Source organism: Rhinopithecus roxellana, chromosome 7, assembly GCF_007565055.1.
Source record: "Rhinopithecus roxellana isolate Shanxi Qingling chromosome 7, ASM756505v1, whole genome shotgun sequence".
NCBI lineage: Eukaryota > Metazoa > Chordata > Mammalia > Primates > Cercopithecidae > Rhinopithecus > Rhinopithecus roxellana.
This window is the reverse complement of record NC_044555.1, coordinates 47,605,745-47,621,487: the sequence shown is the minus strand read 5'-3', so window position 1 is coordinate 47,621,487 and position 15,743 is coordinate 47,605,745. Positions and strand designations below refer to the sequence as shown.

The window sequence follows — 15,743 nt, the reverse complement described above, 5'->3', positions numbered from 1 at the left end:
CACACCTGGAGTATGTGACAACATGAGAGATGTTCTTAACTCTTTTATCAGGTGAAATTCACTTTTTATAACTGAAAATGGAAAAGCAAAGTGCTATAGAGAGAAATAAAATCTCATGAAAGTATTATACAAAAGCAGACTGGCTGAAATCTGTAACTTTATAAGTAAAAATAATAACACCAATAACACCCTCTATAATTAACTACTCCACAGTGAATAATCTGCTACACATTTCTTGATAATGAATGACTCTAGTTTGCTACAGTCGAAGCCTGCGACAACTGTGAGGCCAGAGTTTTGACCCTTTTCTGGTTCTCTGTGCACAAGGTAATGCCACCTACTACAAGGCAGTTATATAGACAGGTGAGCTCAGGGGAGCTTCTCACCACAACCTGCTAACTCAGCAGCGGTAAGTTCCAAATGAGCTCTGACCTCCAATATGTATCTGTTCATAATTTTACGAAGTATCTAAATATTATTCATTAGTTTAAAAAATAATAGAAAACTTTGGACCAAGTAAATTACGAAATTGAAAAGTTAGGAGGGATACCAATTATATTAACAACATTTTCTTTAAAAACTAGAATCAGTTTCTTTTGAAATCGACCATAGTGGCGAGATGTGTTTTTCTTTTCAGGTGCCCCATGATGGCACACAGCTTTACCCAGCAAATTCTGACAGCTTCCAAGTCCCAGGATACAAACCTGTACCAGCACATGGGGCAACATTACCTTTCAACAGTGTGGAAAAGAGCACATGTCACCAGTGCGCAATGAGAGACTGGACAGATACTCATGGCCTCTCAATAGCAGACATGGTTGGAGAACTTTCCTTGTTCTCGTAGAAAATTTCATGAGGAAGCTGTGATTAGGATCAGTCCAGAGAAGCAAAACTCTTTTATTTTCAGTGCCCAGACATCAGTCAATATACTGGGAGAACCAGTGGAAACATTCGCCATAATCTTGCCTCTTGAGCACACTGCACACAAGCACTTCTATGGGGCAAGCATTCAACTTCTTCAGGGTCACATTCCCCTTGCCTGTGGTCTGTCTATAAAGCCTAGATATCTCACAGAGTTTTTCTTCCTTGAGTTCATCTGTTCTGTCAATTTTGTTTCCCAAAATACGAATTGGCACATTGTATACTGTTTCATCAGTCATTAAAGCTTTAAGCTCAAATTTGAATTCCACAAGGCAAGAATGATCCACACAATCCACCAGAAGGAAAATCCCATTAATTGCTGGGAAATAATTTTTCCAAACCGACGTGCTTGCTCGTGCCCACCAAGATTAAAAGTTGTAAAAGTCATTCCAGCAATTGTTAGCCCTTGTCATTTCAGATGTAGTGTTGGAATGTGTTGTCCCAATCTGTCACCTTTGAGCATGTGAAAAAGAGTGGTTTTGCCTGCATTGTCCAAACCCAAGAATACAAATTTTCTATATTTCTTGTAGAGTCTTAGAAACTAGATCACAATGCTGAAGCCATGGTAGATTCACTCAAAGATGAGAGACATTATTAATGCTTACACTGGCCTGAGGGGCTCCTCTGGCAGCAGCATGTGGCTCAGACTCTCCCTCAGAGGACACAAACCAGCAGCACCTGGGACCACTAGCTACTCACTGGATGTACATCATAACCCTCCCCCAAGACTTTCCTATTGTGAATTTTATTTCTGGCATTGCCATATTATTTTTTCTTTTTTATTGTATAAATTTTTTTTTTTTTTTTTTTTTTTTTTTTTTTTTTTTTTTTTTTGAGACGGAGTCTCGCTCTGTGGCCCAGGCTGGAGTGCAGTGCCCAGATCTCAGCTCACTACAAGCTCCATCTCCCGGGTTTACGCCATTCTCCTGCCTCAGCCTCCCGAGTAGCTGGGACTACAGGCGCCCGCCACCTCACCCGGCTAGTTTTTTGTATTTTTTAGTAGAGACGGGGTTTCACCGTGTTAGCCAGGATGGTCTCGATCTCCTGACCTCGTGATCCGCCCGTCTCGGCCTCCCAAAGTGCTGGGATTACAGGCTTGAGCCACCGCGCCCGGCCTTTATTGTATAAATTTAAGGTGTTGTTTCGATATACATATACATCATGAAATGATTACTACAATCATATTAACATATCCATTTTATTTTTACGACAGAATTATCTGCCTGAAAATATCAATTATGCCAAAGTTAGGAACTCCTGCGTTAAATGCTCTAACGGTAAAAGTAGATGACAAACAAGATTATACCTGTACTTTCAGCAAAAAATGAAAACTGTAAGAATGAATAAATAAAATGCTGTCCTGCACCTTGTAGGATGTTTAGGCTCATCCTTGGCCCCTACCCACTAGATGCTAGTAACACATCTCCCGTTAAGGCAATGATAAATGTGTCTAGATGTTGCCAAATATTTTCTGTGGGCAAAATTACCTGCTTTTGAGAACCAGTGATTATACATGTTAATTGCAGTTGTTTAAAATGCTTTAATGATAGTTTCAACAGCCATGTGATATCTGAGTCTGCTTTAGAAAGATTCTTTGTCTCTTCAGATTGTGTTTATTTCATGTTTTTTGGCATGCAACATAATTTTGTTGTTGAAAGGTCACCATTCATAAGGTAGTACATATAATTTCATTTTTAAAATATACTTCAAAATTAGCATGATTTTCCTTCTGCTGTGCCTTTAATGTGGGGGTTTTTGTTGATCTAATCAGGAGTTGGACTAGGATTGAAATTTGCCTAGTTGCTATGGTTGCTATGGTTACCAGAGTTGGAATTTGTTGCTATGGTTATCAGAGTTTCAGTTTGTTGTTGTCATGGGCATGAGAGATTTCAAAATCCTCTAGTGATACCTTGTTTTCGTTTCTCTACTTGGCTTTGGATTTTTCTTTTGTTTTGCTTCCCATAGAGAGCTAGTCGCTTGCTATTTCTCCAGCTGTATTCCACTATAATATTTATTCAAGGTTTGTCAGCCTGATTAGGTAGAGGAAGAAAAGTGGTCATTCTCTGATGTTCTTTTAAAACCTCAATCTTAAGCAACTATTTTGAACTTTGGTTTTAAGGTATGTTCTTCACAAGTATTACTATCCCTCCTCCAAATGGAGAAGCTTCCAGGGAGATGAGTATGGGTGCAGTTTTGGAGATGATCTCTATTCTTATTTTCATTGTTTATTTTATTTATTTATCTTTTTTGAGATGGAGTTACGCTCTTGTTGCCCAGGCTGGAGTGCAATGGCACAATCTCAGCTCACTGCAACCTCTGCCTCCCGGGTTCAAGCAATTCCCCTGTCTCAGCCTCCTGAAGAGCTGGGATTACAGGCATGTGCCACCAAGTCCAGCTAATTTTGTATTTTCAGTAGAGATGGGGTTTCTCCATGTTGGTCAGGCTGGTCTTGAACTCCCGACCTCAGATGATCCATCCGCCTTGGCCTCCCAAAGTGCTGGGATTACAGGCATGAGCCACCATACACGGCCCAATGATCTCCATTCTTCTTACACAGGTGCAATGAAATTTTCCCAGTGTACTCCTGTGCAGTAAGGTATTTTCTTTAGTACAGATAGTAAAGATATATTAGTCTGGGTGGATTTTTGCAGTGGCTATTGTTCTTTTCCTCCAGCAAGAAATGAAAGAGTTTTCTTAGCATCTTCCTCAGTCTTCTGAATGGGATTCCTGGAGAAGAGGCCTAAAAAGTGATGGAAAACCACTTATGCCTGAAAACAGGCTTTATTTTCTCATGCTAGCTCACAATCAGCGTTTAGCAGTTGGCTAAATATTTCTAACAAAATATTTAACCTTCCTATATCTTATATGGTTTTCAGTGGTATCTATTTTTAGTAAAAAATTATCCAGTTTTGTTCCCTGCAGACACCTCTCTCCAGGTTTTTAGATGTCTGCATTTGACATAAGTTCTCGAATAGGTTCAAGAAAAGTTGCTAATTTCTATATCGTCTAGCATTTTTGTTACACAGATAAAAGTAATGCTCATTCCTCATCTCTATATCTTCTGGCAGAGATCAGAAACTACAGTTAATAAATATTTAAATTGATTTAATTTAAATTACCTTATATGTTTACCTAATCAGCTCATTTATGAGATCCATCATTCCTTGGTGTAGATATATTTTTCCCTGGTATCAGTTTCCTTCTGCTTAAGAAACTTCTTTTAACATTTTTGTAATGTACATCTGCTGATGATGAATTCTTTTACCTTTTAAGGTCTAAAAAAATGTTTCGCCTTCATTTTTTGAAGGAAATATTTTTGGTAAGTATACAATTTAGACAGAGTTTCTCTCTTTCAGTATTTGTACCAATCAGGGCTCTCCAGAAAAACAGAACAAAGAGACTGACCCAGAGAGAGAGAGAGAGAGGAGAGCAAGCAGGGAGGTAGAGAGAAAAAGAAAAGGAGGAATGGAGGGAGAGAAGAAAAAAGGGAAGTAAAGAGGGAAAGGAAGAGAGAGAGATTGACTCAGTATTAAGAAATTGGCTCACTGAAGCAGGGTGGGGTGTTGCCTCACCCAGGAAGCACAAGGGGTTGGGAAACTCCCTCCCCTAGCCAAGGGAAGGTGTGAGGGACTGTGCTGTGAGGAACTGTACATTCCAGCACAAACACTACACTTTTCCCACATACTTCACAACCCAAAGTCCAGGAGATTCCCTCGGGTGCCTACATCACCAGGTCCCTGGGTTTCAAGCACAAAACTGGGTGGCCAATCTGCCAGACACCGAGCTAGCTGCAGGAGTTTTTCTTCATACCCCAGTGGCACCTGGAATGTCAGTGAGACAGAACCATTCACTCCCCTGGAAAGGGGGCTGAAGCCAGAGAGTCACTTGGTCTAGGTCAGTGGATCCCACCCAAACAAATGCCAGCAAGCTAAGATCCATAGGAGTGAAATTCTCGTTGCCAGCAGAGCAGTCTGAAGTCAACCTGGGACACTCAAGCTTGGTGGGGAGAGGGGCGTCTGCCATTACTGAAGCTTGAGTAGGTGGTTTTCCCCTCACAGTGTAAACAAAGCTTCTGGGAAGTTTGAACTGGGCAGAGCCCATCACAGTTTGGCAAAGCTGCTGAAGCCACACTGCCTCTCAAGGTCCCTCCTCTCCAAGCAGGGCATCTCTGAAAGAAAGGCAGCAGCTTGAGTCAGGGACTTATAGCTTAAACTCCCAACTCTCTGGGACAGAGAACCAGGGGTAAGGGGCAGCTGTGGGCGCAGCTTCAGCATCCTTAAACATTCCTGCCTGCCAACCCTGATGAGAGCAGCAGATCTCTCAGCAGAGCACTCAAGCTCTGCTAAGGGACAGACTGCCTCCTCAAGTGGGCCCCTGACCCCCGTGCCTACTGACTGGGAGATATCTCCCAGCAGGGGTTGACAGACACCTCATACAGGACAACTCTGGCTGGCATCTGGCAGGTGACCCTCTGGGACGAAGCTTCCAGAGAAAAGAATAGGTAGCAATCTTTGCCAATCTGCAGCCTCTGGTGGTGATACCCAGGCAAACAGAGTCTGGAGTGGACCTCCAGCAAGCTTCAGCAGACCTGCAGCAGAGGAGTCTGACTGTTAGAAGAAAAACTAACAAACAGGAAGGAATAGCATCAACATCAACAAAAAGGACATCCACACAAAAGCCCCATCTGAAGGTCACCAATATCAAAAACCATAGGTAGATAAATCCAAAAAGATGAGAAAAGAAAAAAACAGTGCAAAAAGGCTGAAAATTCCAAAAACTAGAATGGGTCTTCTCCTCCAAAGGATCACAGCTCCTTGTCAGCAAGGGAACAAAACTGGACAGAGAATGAGTTTGATGAATTGGCAAAAGGAGGCTTCAGAAGGTGGGTAATAACAAACTCCTCTGAGCTCAAGGAGTATGTTCTAACCTACTACAAGAAAGCTAAGAACTTTGAAAGAAGGTTAGAAAAATTGCTAACTAAAACAACCAGTTTAGAGAACATAAATGACCTGATGGAGCTGAAAAACACAGCATGAGAACTTAATCAAGCATACACAAGTATCAATAGCCGAATCAATCAGGTGGAAAAAAGGACATCAGAGATTGAAGATCAACTTAATGAAATAAAGCATGAAGACATGATTAGAGAAAAAAAAAAAAAAAGAATGAAAATGAACAAACAAAGCATCCAAGAAATATGGGACAATGTGAAAAGACCAAACCTACATTTGACTGGTGTACCTGAAAGTGACAGGGAGAATGGAACCAAGTTGGAAAACACTCTTCAGGATATTATCCAGGAGAATGTCACCAACCTTGCCAGACAGGTCAACATTCAAATTCAGGAAATACAGCAAACACCATAAATAGATTCCTCGAGAAGAGTAACCCCAAGACACATAATCATCAGATTCACCAAGGTTGAAATGAAGGAAAAAAGGGCAGCCAGACAGAAAGGTCGGATTACCCACAAAGGGAAGTCCATCAGGTAAAAAGCAGATCTCTCTGCAGACGCCCTACAAGCCAGAAAGAGTGGGGTCAAAATTCAACATTTTTAAAGAAAAGAATTTTCAACCCAGAAATTCATATTCAGCCAAACTGAGCTTCATAATTAAAGGAGGAAGAAAATCCTTTAAAGAGAAGCAAATGCTGAGAGATGTTGTCACTTCCAGGCCTGCCCGCAGGAGCTCCTGAAGAAAGCACTAAATATGGAAAGGAAAAGCCAGTACCAGGCACTGCAAAAACATACCAAATTGTAAAGATCATCAACACTATGAAGAAACTGCATCAAGTAACGACCAAAATAACCAGCTAGCATCATAACAAAAGGATCAAACACACGCATAACAATATTAATCCATGTCCTTAATTTTTTAACTTCTTTAATTTGGTTTTCTCCTTTCTCTGTTATCTTCTTGAGAAGCTTAATAATCAACCTTTTTAATTTTTTATCTGGTAACTCAGAGGCTTCTTCTTGCTTTGTATCCATTTCTGGGGGAGCTAGTGTGATCTTTTAAGGTGCTATAGAACCCTGTTTTGTCATATTACCAAAATTACTTTTCTAGTTTCTTCTTTTTTGTGTAGACTTTTTCTTCAGATTGCTCTTGAATTCATTTTTGATTGGACTGTGTTTTTTAAATTTATTTTTTCTGAGTTCCTTAGTTTTAGGGAGTCTTTGTGCACTATCTTTCCTCAATACTGGTTGTAGTAGTTATGCTGTTGGTGTGTGGGTGAGTTCACTGTCTCCTATGGTGTTGAAATGGCTGGGATATTTTGAAGTTTGTTTCATTCTCTCATGGTGTACACTTTATTTATTTATATTTATTTATTTATTTATTTATTTATTTATTTATTTATTTATTTAATTTTCCCTGGTATTTGACTTACTGAGTTGATAACTTAGGCTTCAGGGCAAAAACGGATGTATCCCTGGGTAGGCATCAGTTGTGGCTAAGGCAGGTGAGTATATGTAAGGCCCAATTGTTGGCCAAGGTCACAGACTTGATGAGGGCGGCTGCGCTCACCCCAGAGTTTTCCAGAAACACTGTCTATAGGTGCCTCCGCAGTGCATTCCTGTGAAAAAACGCCCCTGCTATTTCTGTGGTAGAGTGCTAGGGGGGAAACAAGGATCCCTTCTCCAAGGTCCTTTGTGATCACAGAGGCAGCCTGCCTGTTGGGGTAGAGGTGCAGACTTTCCCTACTGTGCCCAGCACTGCAATTGTGTCTCTGCTGTGAGAAACTTCTCACCAGCAGAAAAATCTGGAACTTAAAGCCTGTTGTTCAGATTTTGTCCCCTAAAATGATCCTTTGATGTGGTGGTCTTCTATTTCCCTTAAAAATAAGGCTTCCTGAGAGCCAGACTGCAGTGATTGTTATAGCTCTTCTGAGTCTAGCCACCCAGCAAGGCTACCAAGCCCTGGGCTGGTGCTGGGGAATGTCTGCAAAGAGTCCATTGATGTGACCAGTCTTCAGGTCTTCCAGCCATGGGTACCAGCACCTGCTCTGGGGGAAGTAGCAGAGGAGTGATGTCAACTCTGAGATTCCTTGGCTGTAGATAGGTTTAGTGAGATGTGTTCCTCAAATGCTGGTTATGCTAGCAGTGAAATTGTCATTTGGACAGATTCAGGACCTCTGGTTAGCCAGGGTGTTGCAGAAAGTGTTGTTAACTGTTGTTTTCTCTCTCCTGTGAATAGTGTTATTCTGCCAAGAGTTGCTGTAATGGCCCAAGTTGGTTGGCCCTCAGTTAGAAGGTGATGTTATCAAGAGACCATCTGCTGGGGTAGTAGTAGTGGGATATAAGTTTGCTGTAAGTTGTTCAGTGAAAGTATTCTAATTTCTCAGGTGATGGGTGGAGCCATAAGTTTCCAAGTGTTTATGTCTTTTGTGTTAGGCTACCAGGGCAGGTAGAGAAATACCATCAGGTTGGCGCAGGGTTAGGTGGGTCTGAGCTCAGACTCTCCTTGGGCAGGGCTTGCCATGGACACTGGGAGAAATGGCGAAGAATGGTTCTCAGGCCAATGGGATTATTATCCAGAAGGGAGTATGGTTGCCTCTGCTGTGCAGGAGAGTTTGCCAGGGCAGTTGAGGATAGCTGGTAGTGAAAGGCCTCACTCATCCCATGCAGTTGGTGAGGCCAGTTTCACTTCAGCAGTGCCCCACTAACAGCACCAAGTTTAAATCCAGGCAGCCTGTGCACAGAACTCAGATCTGCCCCAGGCCATAAACATCCCCAATGATAAAGCAAGCATGGTTTTCAGGCCACATCCCTCTCTCTCTGCTCACAATGCTGTACATCCCATGCCTGCTCTCATATCTGCTGCCATTCATGTCCACCCCCAACCCCCAGATTCTGTTTAAGGAAGTTCATGCCCACTCAGAACTATTACAAAATTCAGTTGTAAGCTTATTTTACCATGTTACTGTTCTGCAATTTTGCTGGCTGCCTTCCCCATAGGACCCTGTGAAATATAGTCAGGAATGGTTTCCCTGGGCTCAAGCTGGAGAATGGAAATGCCTACAAGGCTCTTCCCACCTCCGCTTCTACTTTCATATTTTGCACTTCTTCCTAAATCCATTCCAGCTCCAGGTAAGGTTAAAGCCTTCTCCCGTTATCTCGATTTTCAGATTCCCCAGAGGGGTTGTGTGTTTGGAGGAAGGTTATTCCCCTCTCACACTTTGGGAAGTCAGTTTTTCACCATATTATGAAATTTGCAGTGGAGTACTGCTTCTTTCAAAGGATCTGTGAAGTCTTTTGGTTTTCCTGGAATGTTACTTTGGTGGTTTATGGAACAAAAGGTCAAAGTGTGAACCTCCACACACTATTCTGATCATCCAAGTGGGAGATGCATGCTAGTGCTCCCTCCTGTCTACCATCTTGGCTGGGAAGCCCTTAATCACAAATTCTTTTTGAGTCACAAATTTCCCTTTGGAAAATTATCATATAAAAGCAAAAATACAAAATATATATGTTATATTAGTCTGTGTGTGTTGCTATAGAGGAATACCTGAGTCTGTGTAATCTATAAAGACAGACTTATTTGCCTCATGATCCTGCAGGCTATATAAGAAACATGGCACTAAGGGGTGGGGCCAAGATGGCTGACAAGAAGCAATGACGATCAGAGGCTTCCATTGAAAAGAACCAAAATACTGTGTGAATCCTGCACTGGCAACTAAGGTGTCCAGTTCTGTCATCAAGTCTGACTAGGTGGTTGGCATGACCCAAGAAGAAGAAGGAAGAGTAGTATGGTGTGGTGGCTCACCCGAGAGCCACATGGGCCAGGGAAGCCCACATCCCCCAGTCAAGGGAAGCAGTGAGTGAGCATGATACCCAGCCTGGGAAAACATGCTTTTTTCACAGAACTGTCCAACTCATGGATAGAAAGATCCCACTCAAGCCCACACCGCCAGAGCCTGGGATTCAAACCACAGACTCATGCAGATTCTCAACAGCCACTAAACTAGAATCTGCTTAAGCCTGCCAAGTTTCTGGGTGGAGGGGTGGCCATTACCACAGCTGTGACTGCTTGCTGTCTAAGCCATCTGAGCTCCTTGGGAGAGGAGCAGCAGCCAACACTAGGATTGCTACCTTCCTGAAACACTAAGTTCCCAGTATGGAGAAAGGATGGCAGCCATATCTATAGCTACAGGCCACGCTTTTCCCCTGCGGGAGCCAGGGAGGCTGGAAGGATTGGTCCCAAGAGGTATTCCCCACAGCCCAACACACTGACTGTGACAGGCTGTGGCCAGAGTGCCTCTTCAGGCCTGAAGCTGACCTGTCCCTCCTCACTGGGCAGGGCCTCCCGGCAGGAACTCCAACAACTCCTGCCAAATGCTCAGGGACAGAAATCTGATTTCCTTGGGTCTGGGCTTTTGGGGGTTGGGTGGCTGTAGTCTCTGTGGACCAGCAGACTTAGTATTTCCTCCTGCTACTTCTGACAAACCTGGAAAGCCCAGATGAGTGGGTTTCCCCTAGTGCAGTACACACCCTCCACCAAGGGAGTGACAAAGTGCTTTGTTAAATGGGTCCTATTCCCTGTGTCATCCAACTAAGTGAGACCCTCCAACAGAGATCGTCAGACATCCAATACAGGAGCATTCCTAGTGACATCAGGTGGGTGCTCCTTGAGGTCAGAGACGTGAGAGGAAAGAGCAGGAACCCATCTTTGCTGTTCTACAGCTTCCTTGAGTAACAGCAGCAGATACAGGAGTGAACCAGATGAATAGTGCCTGAAGTGAACTCCCAGAAAGCCATAACAGCCCCAAAGAGGAGGGATCTGACCACTGAAAGACAGACAAACAAACAAACAAACAGAAAGGAACAATAACAGCACCAACAGCAACAAAAAGTTCCAACAAAAACATCATCCAAGGGTCAGCAGCCTCAAAACTGAAATGAGATGAATTCACGAAGATGAAAAAGAATCAGTAAAAAAAAATGCTGAAAACCCAAATGTCCAGAGTGCCTCTTCTCTTCCAAATGATTGCAACACCTGTCCAGCAAGGGTGCAGAACTGGATGGAGGATGAGATGGATGAATTGACAGAAGTAGGATTTAGAAGGTGAGTAATAAAAAACTCTGCTGATCTAAATGAGCATGTTGCAACCCAATGAAAACAAGCTAAGAACCTTAATAAAAGGTTAAAGGAGCTGCTAACTAGAGTAACCAGTTTAGAGAGGAACATATATGACCTGATGGAGCTGAAAAACACAGCATGAGAACTTCGTGAAATATGCAAAAGTATCAATATTTGAATCAAACAAGCAGAAGGAAGAATATCAGAGTTCAAAGACCATCTTGCTGAAACAAGGCAGGCAGGAAAGATTAGAGAAAAAAAAATGAAAAGGAATGAACAAAATCTTTGGGAAATATGGGACTACATAAGAAAGATGAAACCTATGATTGATTGGACTACCTGAAAGAGATGAGGAGAATGTAACTAAGCTGGAAAACAGACTTCAGGATATATTCCGGGAGTACCTCCTTAACCTAGCAAAACAGGTCAATATTCAAATTCAGAAACTATAAAGAACACCACTAAGATACTCCATCAGAAGGTCAACCCCAAGACACATAACCATCAGATTTTTTATGGTTGAAATAAGGAAAAAAATGTTAAGGGCAGCCAGAGAAAAAGGTCAGGTCACCTACAAAGGGAAGTCCATCAGACTAACAACATAACTCTCAGCAGAAACCCTACAACACAGAAGAGAGTGGAGACCAGTATTCAACAGTCTTAAAGAAAAGAATTTTAAATCCAGTATTTCATATGTGGCCAAACTAAGCTTCATAAGTGAATGAGAAATAAAATCCTTTTCAGACAAGCAAAGGATGAGAGACTTCATCACCACCAGGCCTGCCTTGTAGGAGCTCCTGAAAGAAGCACTAAATATGAAAAGAAACAACCAGTACTAGTCACTGCAAAAACACACCAAAATATAAAGACCAATGACACTATGCAAAAACTGTATCAACCAGTAAGCAAAATAACCAGATAGAATAATTATGACAGGATCAAATTCACATATAACAAGACTAACCTTAAAGGTAAATGAACTAAAAGCTCCAATTAAAAAAAAAAAAAAGACTGGCAAATTGGACAAAGAGTCAAGGCCCATGGGCGTGCTGTATTCAGGAGACCCATCTCACATGCAAAGATGCACATAGGCTCAAAATAAAGAAATGGAGGAAATTTTACCAAGCAAATGGAAAGCAAAAAAAAAAAAAAAAAAAAAAAAAAAGCAGAGGTTGCAATCCTAGTCTCTGACAAAACAGACTTTAAACCAATAAATAGCAAAAAAAAAAAAAAAAGAAAAGAAAAGAAAAGAAAAGACAAAGAAGGGCATTACATAATGATAAAATGATCAATTCAATAAGAACAGCTAAGTATCCTAAATATTTATGCACCCAATACAGGAACACCCAGATTTACAAAACAAGTTCTTACAGACTTACAAAGAGACTTAGACTCCCACACAATAGTACTGGGAGACTCATACCCCACTGTCAATATTAGACAGATCAACGAGACAGAAAAATAACAAGGATATTCAGTACTTGAACTCAGTTCTGAATCAAGTGGACCTTATAGACATCTACAGAACCCTCCACTCTAAATCAACAGAATATACATTCTTCTCAGTGCCACATGGAACTTATTGTAAAATTGACCACATAATTGGAAGTAAACCACTCCTCAGCAAATGCAAAATAACTGAAATCATAACAAAGACTCTCCCAGACCACAGTGCAATCAAATAAGAACTCAACATTAAGACACTCACTCAAAACCACATGACTACATGGAAATTGAACCACCTGCTCCTGAATGACTCCTTGGTAAATAATGAAATTAAGGCAAAAATCAAGAAGTCCTTTGAAATCAATGAGAAGCAAGAGACAGTGTATCAGAATCTCTGGTAAATCACTGTTAAGAGGGAAATGTATAGCACTAAATGCCTACATAAGGAAACTAGAAAGATCTCAAATCGACCTCCTAATATCACAATTAAAAGAGCTAGAGAGGCAAAAGCAAACTAATCCAAAAGCTAGCAGAAGACAAGAAATAACTAGATCAGAGCAGAACTAAAGGAGAGAGAGACATGAAAAACCCTCCAAAAAATTAATGAATCCAGGAGCTATTTTTATTTTAAAAAATTAAAATTAGATAGACTACTAGTTGGAGTAATAAAGAAGAAAGGAGAGAAGAATCAGATAGGCACAATAAAAAATGATAAAGGGGATATCACTACTGATTCCCCATAAATACACACTCAAATAAACTAGAAAATCTAGAGGAAACGGATGCATTCCTGGACATATACACCCACCCAAGACTAAACCAGGAAGAAGTCAAATCCTTGAATAGACCAATAACAAGTTCTGAAATTGAGGCAGTAATTAATAGCCTACCAACCAAAAAAGCTGAGGACCAGATAAATTCACAATTGAATATTACCAGGGGTACAAAAAGAAGCTGGTACCATTTCTTCTGAAACTATTCCAAAAAATAGTTTCTTCTGAAACTATTTTTCAAATTGAAAAAGAGGGACTCCTCACTAACTCATTTTATGAGGTCAGCATCATGCTGATGCCAAAACCTGGAACAAACACAAGAAAAAAAGAAAACATCAGGCCAATATCCCTGATGAACACTGATGCAGAAATCCTCAATAAAATACTGGCAAACCAAATCCAGCAGAACATCAAAAAGTTTATCCACCACAATCAAGGTGGCTTCATTCTTGGAATACAAGGCTGGTTAAAAATATGCAAATCAATAAAAGTAATCCATAACATAAACAGAAATAATGAAAAAAATCACATGATTATTTAAGAAGATGCAGAAAAGACCCCTCTATAAAATTCTACATCTCTTTATGAAAAAACTCTCGATAAACTAGATATTGATGGAACATATTTCAAAATGATAAGAACTGTTTATGACAAACTCACAGCCAATATCATACTGAATGGGCAAAAGCTGGAAACATTCCCTTTGAAAACCGGCACAAGACTAGGATATTCCCTCTCACCACTTTTTTTTTTTTTTTTTTTTTAAACATAGTATTGGAAGTTCTGGTCAGGGCAATTAGGCAAGGGAACAAAAAGTAAAAAGTATTCAAATAGGAAAAGAGGAAGTCAAATTGTCTCTGTTTGCAGGTGACATGATTGTATATTTAGAAAACTGCATTGGCCCAGCTTCAAAACTCCATAAGCTGGTAAACAACTTCAGCAAAGTCTCAGCACACAAAACCAATGTGCAAAAATCACAAGCATTCCTATACACCAAAAATAGAAAAGCAGAAAGCCAAATCACAAATGAACTCTCATTCACAATTGCTACAAAGAGGATGAAATATCTAGGAATACATCTAACAAAGGATGTGAAGGACTTCTTCAAGGAGAACTACAAACCACTGCTCAAGGAAATAAGAAAGGACACACAAATGGAAAAACATTCCATCCTCATGGATAGAATGAATCAATATATTTAAAATGACCATACTGCTCAAAGTAATTTATAGATTCCATGCTATTCCCATCAAACTACCGTTGACATTCTTCACAGAATTAAAAAAAAAAAAAAAAAAAAAACTCCTTTATATTTCATAGGGAACAAAAACAAGCCCATATAGCCAAGACAATCCTAAGCAAAAAACCAAAAATGAAACAAAGCTGGAGGCATCATTCTACCAAACTTCAAACTATACCATAAGGTTACAGTAACCAAAACAGCATGTTATGGGTACCAAAGCAGACATATAAACCAATGGAATAGAACAGAGACCTCAGAAATATCACCACACATCTACAAACATCTGATTTTCAACAAACTTGACAAAAATTAGCAATGGAAAAAGAATTCCTTATTTAACAAATGGTGCTGGGAAAACTGGCTGGCCATATGCAGAAAACTGAAACCGGACCCCTGCCCTACACATTATACAAAAGTTAACTCAAGATAGATTAAAGACTTAAATGTAAAATGTAAAACCATAAATACCCTAGAAGAAAACCTAGGCAAAACCATTCAGGACCTAGGCATTGGAAAAGAGTTCCTGACAAAATGCCAGAAGAAATTGCAACAAAAGCCAAAATTGACAGATGAAATACAATTAAACTAAAGAGCTTCTGCACAGCAAAAGAAACTATCATCAGAGTGAACAAGCAACCTACAGAATGGGAGAAAATTTTTGCAATCTGCCTATCTGACAAAGGTCTAATCTCCAGAATCTACAAATAACTTAAACAAATTTATAAGAAAAAAAGAAACAATCCTGTCAAGAAGTAGGCAAAGGCTATCAACAGACACTTCTCAAAAGAAGACATTTATACAGCCAACAAACATGAAAAAAGCTCATCACTGATAATTAGAAAAATGCAAGTCAAAGCCACAATGAGATACAATATCATGCCAGTCAGAATGGCGATTATTAAAATGTCAAGAAAAAACAGAAGCTGAAGAGGCTGTGGAGAAATAGAAACGCTTTCACACTGTTGGTTGGAATGTAAATTATTTAAAGCATTGTGGAAGTCAGTGTGACAATTCCTCAAGGATCTACAACCAGAAATATCATTTGACTCAGCAATCCCATTACTGGGTATATACCCAAAGGATTATAAATCATCCTACTATGAAGACACATGCACACACATGTTTATTGCAGCACTATTTACAATTGCAAAGACATGGAACCAACCCAAAGGCCCATCAATGATAGACTGGATAAAGAAAATGTGGTACATATACACCATGAAATACTACACAGCCATAAAAAGGAATGAGATCATGCCCTTTGCAGGGACATGGATGAAGCTG

At 40.5% G+C, this 15,743-nt stretch overlaps 1 pseudogene; it reads right to left on the bottom strand.

The window, feature by feature from the left end:
• Positions 1-883: 883 nt before the first annotated feature.
• Positions 884-1,513, bottom strand: LOC104656312 (annotated as a pseudogene).
• Positions 1,514-15,743: the final 14,230 nt, after the last annotated feature.